At 41.7% G+C, this 19822-nt stretch overlaps 1 protein-coding gene across 2 annotated transcripts in view; it reads left to right on the top strand.

Moving 5' to 3' along the window:
* The first annotated feature begins 284 nt into the window (after positions 1 to 284).
* TRPM1 (transient receptor potential cation channel subfamily M member 1) overlaps positions 285 to 19822 on the top strand; it is a 108737-nt gene continuing 89199 nt past the window's right edge. For both annotated transcript variants that reach the window (XR_011154213.1, XM_069026034.1), the window contains exons 1-3: positions 285 to 398; positions 14197 to 14338; positions 15912 to 16040. The gene's annotated coding sequence lies outside the window, so the exon portion shown is untranslated. The remainder of the gene's footprint in view (positions 399 to 14196; positions 14339 to 15911; positions 16041 to 19822) is intronic.

The following is a 19822-nucleotide window of genomic DNA, read 5'->3' as shown; positions in this document are numbered from 1 at the left end:
CACAGTGGAGTTATAGCATTCTGTTGCATCTGTTATATGGATTATCCACAGATAACCCATCAACTAAGACTGCCTATTTAATTCTCTGATAACAGAGATGTCAGGCTCTGTAGAAAAGTTTTGCAAGGGTTCTTTCTTGTCCCCCAGGAAACCTGGGATTTCTGGCACTGGAAGCAGTGCAGTGCTGGTAGTTGTTGTGGGCTGGGGGAAAGTCCCACCTGCTACAGATCTTGCCATTAAAATAAGCAGGAGACACAGGTGTTTCCCAGGTCAGCAGGTGCTAAGAGAGGCTGAGAGAGACAGGAAAGAAGGCAGTGGAAAACGCTTCTCTCCTACAGAGCTGGGTGTGGAGGACCAGGAAGAAGAGGTTTAGTTTTCCATGGAGGCAAGTGAAGAAGGTTGGTTCTGTGAGTGCTGGAGTGGAAGAAGGCTTGCTGCTTTCAGAGCAGGGGTCTTGGCTAAGAGAGGAGGGAGAGCATCTGGTGCTTGGCTTACCTGCAGTGAGAGGTGAGGGTGAGTCAGGGGCTTGGAAAGGCTGAACAAACATCTTTGATTTTTATCAACCTTCTGCCTATTACCTAATTTAGCTCATAGCTGTTAGTGAGGGGAAAAGGATCATTTCTCAGGGCAGTAGAAGAGGAAATTATTTGTTGTGCTTGTTGCCATGATGCCTCGCCCCAAAGTATTTTAGGAAACCAACATTAAAATGTAGAAGTGAATAAAAAAGTGAGTTGTGTGGGACAAAACTTGCCATCTTTTGGTAAAAACTTGCTGTATTCCTCTACTAGATCATGTGGATTGTTGTGTAGTCTTGAGCTGGTATTGAATATGTTTACTAGAAACTGAAATTCAATAGTGGCAGCCCATTGAGTCCTTGCTTCTGTAATAAGACAAAGGTTAATGCAGAGCCTTAGAGTCTGGGGTCCTCCATTCCTTGTCCCTTAGGACAAGGAAGGCTGGGAGCACAAGGCCTAGATTCTTTTTTTTCCTTTTTGTATATAGGGTAAAAATTTAAAAAACATCAAAGTAATTTAGTATTTATGTTCCCTTTTGACATAATATCTTGGGACTTCCACTGAGATTGAATTCTCAAGTTGTCAGTTATTTTCAGAAATAGATTCTATTCTAGACAACAGAGGGTTACAGAGAAGGATTTTTATTTTTACACAGTCTTTGTAGGATTCATAGACTTAAGAGAAAGAATAAAAACAAGAACTGTGATTTCTGATCAACTTCTTACCTACAGGTTGTGATGCATTTTGTTCCTCGTGTTACAAGTGAGAGCAAGTACTTCTTTTCAGTATCTGACAAGTGGCATGTGCAGTGAGAAGGGAGAGGAGGATGAGACATTGTGAGAGGGGCTGCCCGTCAGTACAGCAGTTTTGTGCAGTGCATTTCAGGCCACTTGGTCATGAGGAGTTGTGCTCCTGTCATCTGTGACATGCTTCACCCGGAGCAGGTGTGACTGGCAGTTGGGTGAGTGTAGACAGGCCAGCAGGAGGGCACTCTGGCAAGGGGAGAGCCCTCTGGCTGAAAGAGTAAAAAAGTGAATGAAGACCTCAGAGTACCTTTAACAGAGCAGAGCCAAGAGCTAAGGAGCAGGAAATAGCACAAAGTAAAGGATTTGGGAGAGTACTGCTTGAGTATTACAGTATTCACTGGATATCTTGTCTGTTCTTTTTTATCCTGTTCCCTGAGCAGATAGCAGCAGGTAACAAATACCTAATGAGGGATACAAAACAAGCTAAATGGGTTCCACATTCTTGGTTTCAAGTCTGTAATTGAATCAGATGTTCAGAAGCACGACTCTGACTCTGTGTAACACTGAATTAATTGTATCAAATATTTGCATTCTTCTCCCCCATCTCCTATTGCCACTCACAAAATGAATTTAGGAAATTTTGAAATCTTGTGTGAAATCTGTGAATGCTGCTCAGCAAGCATCAATAAGCTGTGGACTATACATGAATATTTGTCTCTAGGTTTAAAGACACTCAGCCAGTGAAAAGAAGTAGTAGGCTGTCTTTAGTAACTGGAAGGGGGATTAAATCATGCAGTGGATACCCATTATTGCTAGTTGTGTGCTGGTAGAATGCAGCTTCAAACCAGAACATAATGAACACTGACATTATGAGGTAGATGATACCTACATGACTGTTTTTCCTTTAGAGGAAATAAAATATAACCTAGAGGTACTGCAAAGCACAGCTTTAAGGAGTATTATCTTTTAAAGAATGTTCTATTGGGGGTATGAGACCTGAAGCTGAGGGCTTGTTTAAGGAGTACATAAAAGCTTTGGCCAAATTCCTGGGATTTTGATAAAACAGGAGTACTCAGCTGGCAGTGCTGTGACAGGAAGGGCAGCAAGTGGCCCGGCAGTGCCGTTGCAGAGGCCCGGGATGGCTGCTGGAGGCATATGAGGGGTATTGCTGGAAAGGGCGAACTGCTTAAAAATCCCCATCAGTACCTGGAGGAAGGCCAGTGTCTACAGAAATCTGTGAATAAAGTAGCCAGTCACAATTCCAGTCGAGCCTGGCTGAAGACTGTACTTGCCAAGACCTTAAAGTACAGAAATCTCCTTTGGCCACCCCTGCCCCTAAGCCCATCAAATGGCTTTGGAATGTGTTTTCCCTGTATTTACTACTCCATGCACTTTAGCCTAATGCTGGCATTGGAGAACTGTAGCAGGCATTCCTGGTTGTTTGAAGCAAATGGTATCCATGGCTTGGGGAAGAAGTGCTTTTCAATCTCTGCCAGGCTTCTTTGTTTCTCATGGATCAGCACTGATGATCAGTGCTACAGTTCATCCTCATGCAAGCATGGGTTCTCCAAGAGTACTAGTCTATACATCCCCACCACTTCTGACTCAGTGCAATGAAACTGTATACCAAACCCATTGTCTAATTGTTTATCCACTCCAGGTTTCTAAAGCTGAGACACTGAATAGAGGCAATTCTTCTAGCTCTGGCTTCTTGCCTCATAGCAAACATGTAATTCCTGCCATTTGCTTCAGTTTTACTCTTGGCTGAAATTTGAATGTACAGCACAGGGTTATTTCACGTTTCTTTTTCTCCCACAGGCTGGTCTCATTATGGAGGATCATCCTCACTATTGGATAATTTTTGTGTGCTGAGTGGTGGAAGTGCGCGAGTTGGTTGTGCTCGTTGTGCTCCCATCTCATCTGTGCGTGAGCCATATGCAGTGGAAATTGTTCCCTCCTAATAAAGGCTAAACTGGTGGTGTGAGGCTGCTGCTGTTTTTAGGAGTAGAGAATGCTGCAGCTACAGAATGCTGTACTTGACAAACTTCATTTCCCACTATAGAAACTTCCTTCTTCTGTTCCAGACACTACAGTACAATGGTGGGTTTAGTAAATCTTGACCCCTGAAAACCTGGGGAGGATGGCTTGTCCATAGACTTTTGCATTTGGCCAGAAGATGCTTGGGGTTTAAACCGTTGTAGGATTTGGGACTGATCCTTCTCTGCAATCTGAAATATAGAGGCACAAATGAAAGAAGAGCTATTTAACCCAATCCATGTTTTCTTTTTTATTGCCAAGAGCTAGATCTGCTGGTGAATTTCAGGCTTACCACCTCACTCTATGCTTTGAGGGAAAGCAAATCTGAACCTCTGAAGAGCTTGCATAATACTCAGGTAGAAGTGAATTTCTGTGAGTCTCCCTTGTTACATTTGCTGTTTATTTCCCATTGGGAGTTTCAAGCAGAAATGTTCTGAGGCCAGGTCACACATTTGCCCTATGTCCAGTTTCTACAAATCAATACATGTGGTTCACTGATCCTTCATTTACATATGGCAGATGGGTTCCTTTCAGGATGCCTCACACCTAAGTGTTCTCTTCCCAAGGAGGGTGACTCAAGATTATTCTGAAAATTCAAAGTGAAAAGACAAACTGAGTCTAACCCTTGAAAAATAACCAGGGCAAAGAGAGATTCTGTTGATTTCTGGCCCTCTCCATTCTCCTCAATCAAAACCATGTATCCTCCAGTATAACATCATAATGGTAAAGGATGCTAACTAGTGTAAGACTTGGTGGTTTCCCGTGAGAAGATGGTTCAAAATTCCATGATCTTCATTAGAATTTTCCAAATAGATTCTAGCTGCCATCCATTTTGGGTCACATGTTCGTGTCTACCAGGCTCATGAATCCGGACGTCAGAGTAAGCAGTTATTTCTGCTTGACTCTAAGATTGTACCCATATTACTTGTAAATACACCTAGTAGAAAGTTTTTGAGAGACTGCATTATTTTGTTTTGCTAGTAGCCAGACTTTCTGGAGGGGTGGAGAGTAATGAGGTGGAAGTGGTTTCCAGACTTTTGAACTGTGGACTTTATATAGATAGAAGAAAAATGTTTAAATATCAGCTAGATCCTCAGGTGACTTTCAGTCTTTTTATTTCAGTATCAGTGCTGTGGGAGGCAGACACTAGCTGCAGTAGCACTTGTTTTTCTGTTCTTGTGGTTACTGCTCAGGGTTAGGCAATGTTTATTTCCCAGCATAACTGCTCAACAGCCTTCCTTTCAGAACTGTCAACACATGCTAATATGTGTTTGAGGATCTGCTGCTACAGTACCCTGGTTACACTATTGTGTTAAGTCCAGTTACTTGTATGTTGTAGGTTAAAGAGCCTCAAGAAATTGTAAAATGTATACAAACTCAGCTGTGTATTTAGTCTTTGTGTCTAAGCATGCATTGTACTACTTGGAACAGTCTGCTGAATTAAGGCTAAAGATTTGTGAATTAATAACTTTCATAGTTTCAAACCCAGTGAGGATTCTTCCAGCCTTGCTTTTCCTTAAAAACAGGAGGCTGGGGGGTGAGTGGGTGGGGTAGTGTGTCACGTCCCTTCAGAACAAAAGCATATCTTGTTCCAATACTTTCATGTAAAAGCTATCAGACTTGCTTGCATAAAGGCAGACTTGAAGCCAATCTCTTGTCTTTCAAGGGCCACCAGACTCTGCACTCCACATAAACAGTGAAATGTTTGTGTCTGTCACTGTCTCCCACTACACTGGTTTTTCATTCACTTCATGATCAAATCCAAGTTTTCTCTCTCTGCATGAAGTGCTGCCTCAGTAAAACAGCACTGGCAAACCCACATTGACTTAAATGAGGCAAAGGATTTCAAGTCCTGTGGTTTTTTCAAAGCCTCGCATACGCTTGTTGCAGCCTATATCAAAGACCTCTTCCTGTATCTTTGCCTCCTGGATTCCTCGTCTATTTTTAAGTCTTATGTTCTTTCCTGCATCTATTTTAACTCTGTTACTGTACCATTTAACCCCTGTGGGATATGGAGCTTGTGGGAAAGAAATGGCATATTACACAAAAAATATATTGGTTACTCTACATATTTCTCCAAGGGTTTCATGGCATAGAACATGCAGAAACCCTGATTAGGTATTATGCATTTGTTTGCCAGTAATATAAACTGATGAAGAAATACTTAGTAAGGATGTAATACTGTGTCTGATCTGTCTGCCTGGACTGATGCCTAAGCAAAATATGTAGCTTAATGCCTATGATTCAGGGTTTACCCACAACTCTGAAGTGTTTTCCTCATAGGACATGTATTGGTTTGGACTTGTAATGGGAATTCTTTTCCCTCAGCAGTCACAGTCTGTGCAATGTCCCTATGCTGTGCAAAAGTAAATAATATTCAGGCCTTGGATCTCTTAAATATATTTCGTGCTACAGATCCCCCAGGGATTCCTATGAACTTGTGTTGCTTCTGCTTGTGTTACCCAAACTGCTTGAACTTCTGTTTCTCCTTGATTCACTTTGTCCCAAGTCCCAAACAAGGCTGGAGAGATATTTAGTAATACTTAATTCAGCCTTTGGAGGAACAAGACTGGAAACAAAAAGTTGCACTTAAATCAATCCAATTTTATTTTAAATTTAACAACTGGATAGCTCTCTAGTGGCTTAACCTCTGCTATGTATAATCCTAATGACATACCTCATCTTTGGGAGCTGGAAATTAGCATTCATGGCAGAAATGTCTTCCAAGTGTTTACAAGAGCTCCAAGTGACATTTTACTTTTCTTTAGGATTAAGCTTTGAAGCACAAGTATGAACTATGTTGATGCGGGGTTTCCTGTGTTGCAAACAGCTATTCCTTCCTAGCCTATGCCTATTTAGTCAGGCAGTATGTTAATACAGCCAGAGGTTTCTTTATAAGTTGTTCTGCCCAGCTACTTTCATGAGAGTAAGTGTTCCAATTCCAGGTGGTAGCTGCTGGAGGTTGTGTTGTGCCCATCCTCACTGCAGGCTCTGTCAGTATTGCTTGCTGCTTTGGTGCAGTTCAGGAAAGAGCAGCCAGCCCTCCTGCATTGGGTGAAAGCCGTTGCAATTCTAGTTTTAGATACTCAATTTCCATTATAAATTACCTTAACATTGGAAGACTAACAGGCTGCTTTGGTCCAAAACTGCAGAAGTTAAATTTTCAAACACCTTACAGTGTCTCATGGGTTATGTTTTCAGAATGGTCAAAATTATTTCCTTCTTAAGGAACATTTTTTAAAGCATGTAAGTTCGCTTATAGACGTCTCTTGTCTGTTATATTACTTGGATCTAGGAAATGTGCCATTGAAAGTCCCACTGAAGTTCATACCTGCCATGTTTGCTTTTCTGAGTAAAGCCAGTAAGATGCCAGATCTCCTGTGTGGCCTTTGGCAAGCCATTAATCTCAACTATTTCAAAACTGTCCAGTCCTTTGGACTTTTAATTTTGGATGCCGAGTTGGAGGCTGCTAAATCAAGTACAAAACTTCCATGGCTTCCAGCTGGACCTAAGGTGGTCTGTATGGCCAGTGCTTAGCTTATCCAAAACTGCACAATCTAAAACTAAAGAACATTCTGGCAAATGTTGGGTTTTTCATCCCGACCTTCACAGCCTCACCTACAACAGCAGGGTCACACCACCACCTCTAACCCTGCTGCCACGTGATCCCAGGCCACATTGAGTACTGAGCCCTGCTAGGCAGAGAGACTTTTGAGCTTGGTGTTATTGCAGTACAGGCTACTGCTTATAGATATCAAAAAGCTGAAGAACAAAGAATATTGTGCACATTCCTTAATAATATAAGGAATTAAATTCTCTGCTAGATTTTAGTCCAATGTCAGTCATTTCCTATCAATTTGACAGACTCCAAATAGCTCATGCAGCTCATTTATTTATATATAAGATACAACAAACATATCTTGTCTTTTTTATTACTAAATTGCCTCAGCTTTTTTAGTTGTCTTTTTCTTCCTGTTGACCTCCCATTCCATTTTCTTCCACTGTTCCTATTAACTTTGTTATTGTCTGTTTGTTTGTTGAAAAATATTCTTACTCTTGCAGAAATGCTGAATGCTTTTGCCAATCATAACACCTCCTCTCTATCCTGTTATTTTATGTTTTGTTTTCCTTCTCTTTTAAAGACCTTTCCCCTCTTTTTGTGTAACTGTTATATGTTCATACACACGTGACTAAATGAGTTTAGTAATCAAAATACCATGTTATCCCTGAGTAGGAAAGTTAGTTTATCTCTGAATTTGTTTGGGCTTAGTAGGTTGTTTTGGTTTTTGAATTGAGACTTCCTTTCTCAGCAGTCTGTCTGTTTGCTGTTGGGTTCACCATGAATATGTAATTGAACTGCATATAAATTTTCCTCTGGGAATTGTAGTGTGCATTATTTTCAGCATGCTGGAGATTAAACTTTGGTGATGTCTCCTAGAAGTATTTCAGAGTAATTTCAAAACCAAAAGAATCCTATTAGTTGAATTAGATGTTCCTCGTGAAACATCTTTATGAAAACAAGGATGATCTGTGGCTGGAAAGAATAACAGCATAACCTTTATGGCATATGTTTACATGCTTTGCACAATACTATGTTTTGATAATGCATTGTTCATAACTTGGCAAAGACCTCTTAAAGAAAGTTGGCCAGAACAATCTGTTTTTTTACAAGAAAAAGAACAGTTTTGGATAATTTCAAATTAAATGTGTATTAATCCAGACAGACCCCACTATAATTCTCTTCTTGTTTGTAGAGGCTTAAGTAAATTAGCTCCTGTATTTCCACCATCCCAGCCCTGTGGGGTTTCACTTCATGTTGGTGCAAAGGTACAGATTCATTCAAAAACTGAAAATAGAGCATTCCAGCTCCGGTGTATATGGCAGTATGGCATAGAAAACTGGAAAATCAAAGGTATTAGTTCCAGATCTGGTTCACTAAATATACCATAACTTGCCAGAAAATCACATGCAGTAAATAAGCTTACCAAAATATATTGTCTGCCATAAGGGTGTTCTGGCAAGTAGGGGTAGAGGGTAAAACATCATGTTTTCCTCTGTAACTCCAAAGTGATGTGGAGTTTGGTGGATGAAGAGTTTAGTCTGTAGAAAAATCATAGTATTGGTAAAACTTATGTGATTGTGCCACCATGCAGTGTAGCTGGTCAGCTAAACACTTAACAGGCTGTGAGATGGCAATAATTACAGTAGCAGTTGTAGACTGTGTATCTCTATGTCTCCTTGTAACTGCCTGGTGATGTAAAACACGAACACAAAGGGCAGCAGGATTTCTGTAATGTACATATGCACGTATACTGCACTGTATGTGTGATTATTTCTTTTCTTCCTGCATACAAATTTCAATGTGAGAAATAATCCCAAACCCATAAAAAGGGAGAGTATGTATGTATCTCTGTGTGGCCAAGGAGGTGGAGATACAGAAAAAGAGCTATTGATATAGAATTGGGTCTGCTCTCTTCAGATGGGTCAAAACAGCCAAGTTTAGATTTCCGTCCATGAGAAGCATGGTGACAGCAGCAAGAAAATGGAGTAAAAGGTAGCATAATTACTACAGAAAAGTTAGGATGAGAGTTTTATTGCTATTGTGATTAAGTTAATTTCTCAAAATATTAGCAGTAATCCTGCTAGGTGTAAAATAGCCAAGCATTCCTGATGCAAGAGACAGATTTCCAGGTAGCGGGCACATGGAGTTAATTCTGTTTTCATTTTGGCTACTACACATGATTGGGCTCGAGTAAGTAGGAAGAAGGAGAGTAGTCAGCAGCTTGTGTCAAAGTGGTGTGTCCCGGCCACAAGTGAGGATTTAGGGAAACACAAATGTTGCTGACTACATTATAAATTTAGTCATCTTGCAAAGTTCAAGGTTGGTGTAATTCAGTCAGGCAGAGGGCCAAGCCAGTAATTTCTGTTTAAGCCCTAAAGATTCAATGTAGTGTACCAAGTTTTTGTGGCTTGTTGAGAGTGAGGGAGAGGTGGAAACCAGCAATTAATGTAGTTTCCTGGTAAGCGAGGTGCACAGCCAAGTATAATTCTATAGTCCCTTTCATGGAATATGGATTCCAGCTCTCAGTGACCTTCTGGTGAAATTATTGCTGAACTGCAGATTCAGAGATGTACAGTAGAAGTGTGCTGGATGCTTGCTGTTGTGCAGGTAGGGACCGATAACGGTCATAGTCCTGTCTAGTAAGGTTTTTACCTTGGTTAGAGCACGTGTTTTGCATTCATAAGATACAGGGTAATGTCTTTCTGATCTTAGCAGACATGGAGAGGCTTTGAAGATTATTGTTTGGGTTATCCCAACCTTTTAAATTATGGTGAGGATCACGTAAGAGGGACGCGCTTTCTCTTCAGCCACTTTCTTCCTGACAAAATCGTCACCCTGTGAAATGGAAATTTCCACTCCTGATGTACAAACCTTCTCCAAGTGGTATTCTGTCAGTCAGGACCAACTCTAGGCAAGTTTAGGCAGAAGTACTGGTGTAGAAAAGGTTAAACCTCAGAAACTTTTGCTTCTTGGTCTGCTTCAGATTCCCTTTTACATTTCCTGCTGCTAAAAATGGGGGAGCATGCGAAATGTGGGTGCTTTTGATATCTGGCATATCCTTGTTTACTAGGCTCAATCTCAAGGATTGCCTGGAATGTGATGTTAAAGCCACAGAGCGGGAGGACCCAGAGGAGGAGCAGTCAGGGGTCCGGCGGACACCCAGGGCAGGGGAGACGCGGGGGAGGTGAGGCCACGCTGGGACCGAGCGGGCGGTGGCGGCGCAGGCGGGCCCGGCCGGCGTTGCCCGTTTAAGCGGCGGCCGCCGCTGTCCTCGCGTGCCCCGGCGGGCTCCGCCCTCGCCGCGCTATTTATAGAGGGGCGGGGGGAAGGGCCGCCCCGACACGCGAGCGCCCGGCCCGGCTCGGCCCGCGGCACTGAGTGTGTGCGTCTTCGCCCTGCGGGGGAGCGCTGTGTGTGCCCCTTCCCCGGGGGAGGGGGGGCAGCGTGTGTGCCCGTTTTCCCTGCGGGGAGCACTGTGTGTGCCCCTTCCCCGGAGGAGGGGGGGCAGCGTGTGTGCCCGTTTTCCCTGCGGGGAGCACTGTGTGTGCCCCTTCCCTGAGGGGGGACAGCGTGTGTGCCCCTTCTCCTCGCGGGGGGAACAGGCGGGGCCTCGCTCCCCGCTGCACAGGCCCGAGGCTTGTGCAGCTCCCGCTGAGCAAGGGAGGGAGAGCGAACAGCATTGCTCTGCAGGCCAGGCAGCGAAGGTCTCTGACCTGTCCCTTGTCCCCTGAGGAGAGAACACTGTCTTCTTCCCTTCCACCGTGTTTCTTTCTCCCGGGGATTTGGCACTGGGGTCTCCACCTGTTCTAACTGTAAAGGCTGGATTTTTCCCTTCTTTCTGGTCAGTGGGAAAACATGCAAGAAAAAGGCCGACGTGTCCTCACTGAGCAGTCCACCCACGCTCTGAGCTGTGGAGAAAGGAATGGAATGCTTTCCTTTCGCAGAGGGGTATAATTTACTACACACAAACCGTACTTTGTAAAAGCAGTGAAGAGCCTTTGTCTCACTGTAAAGGCTGTGTAACTGTGTAATGTATTTGTATATCCCCTGTAATCAAAGAGAAAAAGAGGCTGTGCTGAATGAGAAATAGGAATTGCCATACTGGATTAGAGCCATCTGCTTCAGTATCCTGTGTGAACCCAGCCAGAAAAAAAGCACTGTTGAGGAAGGAAATGCTCATCTCTTTTTTTTTTTTTTTTTTTTTAATTTCAAAAATTCTGCAGTATGTTGCTGCTTATTACAAAAATTACTTCAATAGTTAGCATGCAGCTTGGAACCTTAATTTCTATTGGCTTTTTATTTCTATACAATGATAATACTTCTGTTAGTCATTTAAAAATGACATTGTTTCACTCCAAGTCCATTGGAGTATGGAGTATGGCAACAGTTTCCCTTCCCCCAAGTTATTTTTGTATTGCCACTGTTTTTAACAAAGGATAAATCTAGTCAGAAACACTCCATCTCTGTCGTAGATAGTAGAGGAGATGGGGGAGTGGGTGTCCACATCTGATGCTTTAAATTTTGCACCTTCCCTACAAGTCTTCATCTGAAAAGCAGCAGGTTGTTACCACTTTATGGAACAGTTTCCCTCCTTCTTCACCCTGGAGCACAATTGGATGCACTCTGCCACCCAGCCTTTGGCAGGAGTGGTATCTCTCTGATCAGCAACTGCCCGAGTGTGATGGACTTTGAAAATAAGGCCAATTGCTTCAATGCCTCTGCCAGCAAAGCCGTGTGAGAGCAAATGAGCATGAGTCACTGAGTTGGACTGAGTTGGGAGAATCTGAGACACTAATTTTATAGCTTTCCTGGGTATTAGGGAATTTGCTCACTTTTCAGGACAAATATTCTGTTCCTTCCCATACCCTTTGCTATCACCTCCTTTAATATACAACAAATCAACCAGTGGCAGAGAGAGTTTACCTTGGAGGTGTTTAGGGTGAAGAGAGCAAAAGTAATCTGTTAAGTGCAGGAACGCCTTCACCACTTTAAACCACAGTATTAGAACAGGAGTCTCAAGTGTGCATTTGTAATACTTCTGCCCTCTGCTCTTTAGAGGGTTGATTTGCTCCACAAATACTTTATGAACCTCTTGAGACTGTGGCACCATCTTATTCTTCAAAAGTGTCCACTAGTAAATTCCCACTGGATTAGAGCATGGGCTTTCTGTCATAGCATGTTAAATAACCATAGGCGAATGCTATCTCCATGAATACAGGTCTGTGTGCGTGGTAGAATCACACACAAAAACAGTTGAGACAAGATAAAAAGATCAATCTTGTATGAAAATAGTGAGAAGGTTGAGTGCCCCATGCATTCTGAAATGGACAAAAAAATTAGTAAGTCATTCAAGGGTAGCCTTATGCTGGAGTGTCATCTTTTCTTTGAAAAGTTGACAAATTGAGCACAGCTGAACCCAATAAACTGTGGGCTACCTATCCACAGATCTTTATTTTTCTAGGTAGTAGCAGTCACTGCACTGAGACTGGTCATCTCACTGTGTTGCCAGAGGGAATTTTCCTGCTGAAGTTTGTAGCATGGGGAATTTTGATCTGGAGTTTATAGTCTGTCTGTTGTAAAGCTGAAATACAAAATTATATTTCCAAATGTAAAAAGAGCTTAACTGCTTAGTTCAGCTTCATGTGACAATAAGAATACATGTGCTGCAGGCCTGATTGATCTGCTACACCTCAGCTCTTTGCATACCCACAGTCTGCCTTTGGCTTCAGCAGAGTAACAATAACTTCTTTCACGTAGCCTTGCTGAAAATTATACTCTTGGGGGCTTCAAAAGATGAAGAGTCTTCTGTTTTCCCTTGGCTTTTGCTTACTGTGTTCAGCATATTCCTCTTTTGGGCTTCTCACAGGTGCCGGTTGGTGCTACACTGCAGGGAAGATGGGCACTACGTTTTGCTCAGTCGGAACATTTTGGCAGGTAGACAGGAGGTTTGGCCTTTGGTAGACTTGGACTGCTGAGGCTTTGTGGTGCCAAAGTTTCTCACAGAGATTGACCTGCTAGTGCAGGCAACTCTGCATGGATCATCAGTCATGTACAGGCTTGATGGCATCCTGCCATCACACCAAAACACCAAAGAGAATTAACAGTGAACTAACAGAGGAAAGACAGTAAACCAAATCATAGTTCTTCAAAGGACAGCAATCTTCTGGCACTTTCAGAGCTCACTTTCAGCAGCTTACACTCTCACTTTTTTCTCTTGAACTCATTTTGTAATCTTTGCTTTTGGAATGTTTGGCTGATTATTATTTTGCATACTATAGATGTCACGTAGTTCTGCTCCTTGTATAATAGATGATCTAAAGACATCATTGCTCAAATGTTTTTGTGTCAGAGTGGTTAAGTCCTTAGTCAAGCAGTCCCACTGAATTTGATGGGAGTAATTTGGTGAGTTCATTTGTGTTGATCAAACTTTGAGTGCATATTTCACTGCAAATAATTGCTCTTTATAATGTGTTGCATTTGAAATTTACAATCTAGAAGTTTTAGGGACTGCAAAAGTTACTCAGAGTCGTAGCTGAAAACATCTAATAAAAAATCAAAAGAGAAGATTATAGTTAGGAAAAAGCAATAAGAGGTCAGAAGTTCACAGCTGACAGTAAAATGGGCCATATGTCCTTTTAATCCCCACTCAGGAGATAACTAAAGATCTGTGTCAGACTCCTTTTCAAACTCGTTTAGAACCACAGAAGGAAGGGATACATTTTAAGAGTGTCTGTCAGTGTTTAACTTTTTTTACATAGGCAAGAGAGAAATGGGAAAGAATTTTTTTTTTTTAAAGCTGGTTATACCAGTTAGGAAAGGTTGGCTTCGTACTGTGGGATTTTTTTGTTTTAGTAGATCTAAAACAGTAATTATATTTGGACAGTTTTGTGAACAAATGGCTTTTGAAATATTAGATTTGTTCAAGAAAAGTGTAAATAATTTTGTTGAGACCCTTAAGAAAAAAACCCGAAACATCTAATGGAAGTGAATATGTGGACTAGAAAAAAGCTGCCCACGTGCACTTCAAATTATCTGTCAAATATGCTCATTTTCCTGCTCTTGAAGATACAGTAATGTTCAGTTCACTCTGGCCAGTTGCATGTTCAAAATCTTATAGATAACACATAATCTTTAAAAAATATGTTGCAGGAAAAAATGTTATATACCACTGTTTCATTTAACGAGCAAAAGATGATGGAAAGGTAATATGATTTTACTCAGGTCTAAAGTAATTTAGTAGTAGTACTGCCTTTGTTAGTGGGCATGTCTTGGACGGCTGGCTATATGTTCTTTTTAACATTTAAAGCTTATCCTCTTCCTGGCTTCTCTTTTTAAGGTCTGGATGGAAACATTGCCGAAGGGAACCTGGTCGAATTTTGTGAACATAGAGGGCTCATCATTCTACTGTGTCTTCCAGTGAAGCAAGTTGATTTTCTCCCTGATGGGTTGAAGAAACACAGGCTGTCCTGGTAAATGAGGTCAGAACTGTTAAATATTAACTTTCCATATACTTGGGTAGGCCTGTGACTCAGGCACTGTTCTGCTAACTAGGCAGTATTAGGTCTGGGGAATCCTATATTTTCCTAGGCTGACTGGAGTTTGGCCTCCAGAAAATAATTCACTCTGATTTCTGTATTCAGAAAGTTAGAGTAAACATGCTCAGAATGCTAAGAATTTTCTCTTCCCAGTCTTTCCCAACAGCAGTTTAACAATAGTTGTGCGGAGGATAGATTATTTTTAGCCTAGATTCCTAAATCCGGGAGAGACCTAATGCAACCTTGCTGTTTGTCTGAGTACTCTGGATTTCCCTGGATAACTTTGTCTGGCTTTAACAGCAAAGCAGTGTCTGAAACGCAGCTAAATAGCATCATAGGCTGGAAGAGACAAAATTAATTCTGTGACAGGGAGACTGTGTCCTGAGCTATGCAACAGCAAGGTCCATAGAAAACTGACTTTGTCGGTGTCTGTGCTCATGGAATTCATTGACTGATGTTATTTGGTGACAGTCATGTGGAGCACAGTGCTTTCTTGAATACGCTCAGTGCTGTCCAAACTAAGAAGCTCTTCTGCCATTGGAAAATCGAGATTTTTGTGTGGAATTTGGAGTGTACTTGAACTGCTCTTAGAAAAGCAATGTTTATTACCCATGAGTTAAAATTTAAACTCGACTGTTGGCCTGATTGCCCTCAATTAGTCCAACAGAAACTGCAGGTAGTGACTAAGGACTCATTCCAACCAATGATAAGGTAGATGGGCAGGACTCTGTGTCGACAGCGCTTGCGAACTGGACCTTGCTTGAGGTCTCGGGAAAGTTACCATGCAAGGGGAATCTCCTTTGGATCTGTGGGGCTTCCAGGAACATAATACTTGAGAGCGTCATGAGGAGGAGTTGCTGTTTATGTACAGCATGGCTCTGTTCTGTGATCTGTTCTATTCCTCTCACATATAGAAGTTATACTCTGTGATCTGCGTTTTAGCACTAGTTTAGAGCATGGCACATGCAACTTCAAAGAGCCTAATCAGTATGAGATTCATTGCTCAATACATTACAAGGCCTCAGTATACCTTAGCTCTCAACAGAGATGGCAAAATCCTCTTCTGGCCCAAGCACAGGGTGAATTTCATGCAGGAATGCATTTCTTCAAAGCTATTTAAGCTCCTAGAAGTTCAGATAATACTTAGTGGGATTTTCGGAGTTGCGTATCTCACTCATCTTCAGCAAAGCAAATGGTATTAAGGTATACAGTGATATTTTTTAAAATATTGTCTGCATCGTGAGGTATCTATTGAAAAAAATACTGGAACAAATCCAGCTCCAAGTGTCCATTTATACTTGTCTTAGAAATTTGCCTCTGACTTGAAGGGATTGTAAAAAGACTTAAATAATCGGCATCTGACTTCATTATTGCACAGTGTGGTTTTATGATTTATTGAATAGTTGCCTAAAATGACTGGCCTGTATAGTTTGTATATTTAGCATTAGGAAAATCATTCGTATCATTCTGTTATGAACTCTCCTCTTCTGAAGGGATGTATTTGTCCCCTCTACAGGCCTGCCTTGTCTGGGATGTTCAGAGAGCATTTTCTGGGAAATTGCCATGGCAAGAAAAATTGCATCTCTCCTCTCCTCCTCCTCCTTCTCTTCTGTCCCTGCAAAGAATATCCTATTGTTTGTGAAAGGTAAGTGCTTTGGGTGGCAGCTGCAATCAACAGTGTGATAGATGGTTAATATTAACGTGGTGGTTTAGTGCATAAGCCAAGTTCTAACTACTTGAAAGTGAAATTAGAGCTGTTGGACCTCACACTGCCACTGCTGACCACTGAAGATTTGCTAAGCCATTGTTGGTAGCATGTTTGAGAAGCTTTTGGTGGAGGCAGCAGACTAAACCTCAAGATGACCCTATACATCAGTTTGCTTCTAGTCCCAGCATGGACTTTCAGATGTGTCTCATGCCTGGGTGAAACAGCTTCTATTTCAGCCAAGGTACCAGGGTGAGGAGGGCAGCTTTGGGTATCACTGTGTTTATGTACTCAGATTACTGAGAAACCGAGTAAGAATGCAGCTGTGAGCCTTTAAAGCAGCATGCCATGGAAAAATAAAACACAAAGTGTGTATGTGCATGAGGGGAATGTACCCAGTGTTTTGCACATTCCAGCAGAGGCCTCAGTAAAGACTGGAATTTTAATTCTCATCTGACAACATTCCACAAAGACAACTTACATTCCCTTCCTGCTTCCCTCTCCCAGGAGATTAATGTAAAAAAAAATTGGCTGATTATTTATTCTGCCTTGGCTATCAAATAACTGTTGGAGTGCCAGCACTCAGATTAGCTGGAGTACTTTTGTCTAGTTCCTCATTTGGGTTTTCTGGGATTCGTTAGTATTATCTGTTTTCCTCTCTATATATTGTCATTCAAAATCAAGACTAGAAGACTAGAAGACTGCACTGGTATCTCTGCAGGGACTCTTCAAGTTTCCTTTTACTACACACATGGTCCAACCCCCACATGCCTGTTGGTATATTATAAGGCAGGAAAGAGGTGAGGCAGTGACTCATGTAAACTTCTTAACAGCACAGTTAAAGTACAAAACCCCACCTATCCCAGTAGACACAAAGATCTTGAGCTGCACAACACCTGCTCTACAGTATTCTTACGTTTATTCCAATTTTTTTAGTTCTGAATACAGTATGGAAAGTATGTCCCTGTTCAAGGAATTTGAATGAAAGAAATGGTTTTGGAACTGACATAGGTGTGAGATCAGGCAAATCAGACTTTGCACACAGTCATCTGTTTCATTTCTGGATTACAAACTATATACAAAAAGGTGCAGAAGTCTGTTTCCTCTATATAGGTGGGCCTGCCAGCATTCATAATTATCCCATTTCAGCCACAGCTCATGGCTAAAATAGTTAGTTAGTTAGTTGTATAGCTGAAATCATAAAACAATGAGTTTAACCACTTCAAATGAGGATGCTTTTTTTCCTCTTCTAATTCTTGTACTAGTCACAGTAGAACTTTTTTATTGCAGTAACTTCTGTGTAACATTGTTAAAGTGTCATCTTAGGAAGAAAACATTGTCAGTTGGATTCCCTTCTGTATTCTCTTTGCCTTTTAATTGATAGTCATGTTTTTTAGAATGTCAGTTTTGGCCCCTACTGTGACACAGCAGAACACAGTAAGAAGCAGAACACAAGATCCACAACCCAGTAAGGGGCAAGATGACTGAAGTTAGCCTTTTCTGCTTCTGTGATTCTAGACCGCTTCAGCAGCTAGGAAGATTTAAGGTACATAGAGAATATCTCATGTCTGACATAGATAACAGCATGGTGTCCTGTAGTACTGTCCCTGGCAGACCTCTGGCATCTGAACTGTTAGTGGGATGCTCAGAAGCCACCAATGTATTGTGCATTACTTGACTTCTTTCTTCTCATGTGCCTTTTCCTTGGGTAAATGGGTGAGAATCTTTCCTCACAACTTCAGTTAGTTCCTAACATAGATTAAGACCTCTGGAGTTGTCCAAAGAGATACACTGCAGAGATCTGAAAGCTAATTAACGTGTAGGAGGCAGAGCTATTTTTTCCTCTCTGGTTTACACTACTACTTTTGAGCTCAATCATGAGTTACTAGAGGAGATGAGGATAAGCATCACACCATATATCCTATGCATGACTTACCTGTGTCACTGGACTGTGCTCAGGATAGCAGGGAAAGCTGTCCTGCAGCAGTGCCATACATGGTGGCTGGGAAGGATCTTACAGGGAGAAAAAGGAGCAAACAATCCATTGCCTGTGTCCATGTTTGCTGTGTCAGCCATTTGAGATGGCCAAGCTGCCAGGAGAGGCCCATCCTATTCAAGTTTAGTGTTAAGGAATTGACTCAGTGCTTACGAAAAAGGTATCAGTTATTGCCCAAGCCTCCCAAAACCCCTCAAGACATCTCAGAATCCTCCCCATTTCCAGCAAAGGCATCACGTAGTTGAAAGTGACTGTGAGATCAGCTTTCCTTTTATGCCTGCTCTGTCTCTACTATGTTGGCAGCATGAAAGGATAGGCAAGTGGAAGCTGTCCCTTAGGAAGACCCTTTACAGAAGGAGAATGTTTATTTGCCTTTGCCTGATTGTTCTTTGGACTCTTTTAGAAAAGATGGTGGCTCTGTGCCAGCATATCTGCCAGACTGTGCTGTGACATGGGCCCCAGTGAAGGTGTTAAGAACACGGTGTGCTCTGGCTTCCTTCTGCTTGGAACACCCTGAACCTTCACAGGATCTGTTCACAGCAGATGAGGAAGACAGGGACTTAAAAATTCTTCTCCTCTAATCAAGCTTAAGAACAAAAGCACTGAGCAGGAGAGCTGGTATGTGGGCTGGCTGCCTAGAAGGTAGCCCTGGATTTTGGAAGCAAGATCATGTGGTTGTGTCAGTAGGGTTTGCTCACAGAGATGGCTCTGGCTTAGGAATCGCCCAATACAGTGACGCACCTGCTTGCCTTCTGGTAAGGAGGAAGAATAGCTGGGGGAAGTTGATGGGCCAGAATGGGAACTAGAACATTCTGAAAGCCTTGCTGGGAATTGGCAAATGCTCTGGAACTTTGAGCATTTGCTAAGTCAATTGCCATATGGATATGAATCTATTCAATTACCTTTTTGCCCAGCATCCTAAGCAATGGGTGAGCATTCTCTGAGTCTCTGAACACTAACCAAACCCAAAAATGAATGTTCATCTCATTCTCTTCTTCTCTTGTTTTTTCTCTTTTTTGATTGGTTGTTTTTTTTAGTTGAACTAATTGAAAGCAAAGCCTCAGTCAAAATCTTGTATTTTTCAGGTTAGTTGTAGTTTAATGTCTGGGTTCGATACTGCTTACAGTAGCAGTGAAGCAATCGTCTTTTATGGTAGTTATAAATCTCCTTATTTTCCAGAAGTTAATGTAGTAATAATAGTTTTAAGGCTCTCTTATTACCAAGTCTAAGTCTAATTTTCTAACAAGATGCTGCTGATGATACTACTCTGGCTTCAGCAGTTTTCTTTGTTTCCGAGCCCCTTAGAGGAGCGGTAGATTCTTAGCCAGAGCTCTTGTTTTGGTTCTGTAAAACGTAGTTTTGTTGTAACAGTAGCTTGTCCTTAATAATTTTTATCTACTTTATTAATTTATTATTGTCTAGATTTTGCTACATCAGTTACTTTTACATTGCTGACAGCCTAACAGCATGTAGTTCAAATAGACCAGTATCCACAAACTGTCTCAACTGATCGTAGTTGCATTACTCTCATTTCAGTGAGTACAGCATTTTCCTCACCAGCTGGTAGAATTTTGATTGTAGTAAAAGTAAAATTCTCAGAACATTACATTACCTGAAAACTAGTTTGAAAAACTATCCCCAAGAGTCTGGTTCATAGTCTGCTTCTGTGAAAAATAAATGGATGTGTTAGACTCTGCCTTCAGCTATAAGAGTTTTTCAGGCAAGT

The sequence above is a fragment of the Aphelocoma coerulescens genome, chromosome 10 (genome assembly GCF_041296385.1).
Source record: "Aphelocoma coerulescens isolate FSJ_1873_10779 chromosome 10, UR_Acoe_1.0, whole genome shotgun sequence".
In the NCBI taxonomy this organism is placed as follows: domain Eukaryota; kingdom Metazoa; phylum Chordata; class Aves; order Passeriformes; family Corvidae; genus Aphelocoma; species Aphelocoma coerulescens.
The sequence above is the reverse complement of the archived record's forward strand: the minus strand, read 5'-3'. Positions and strand labels throughout refer to the sequence as shown.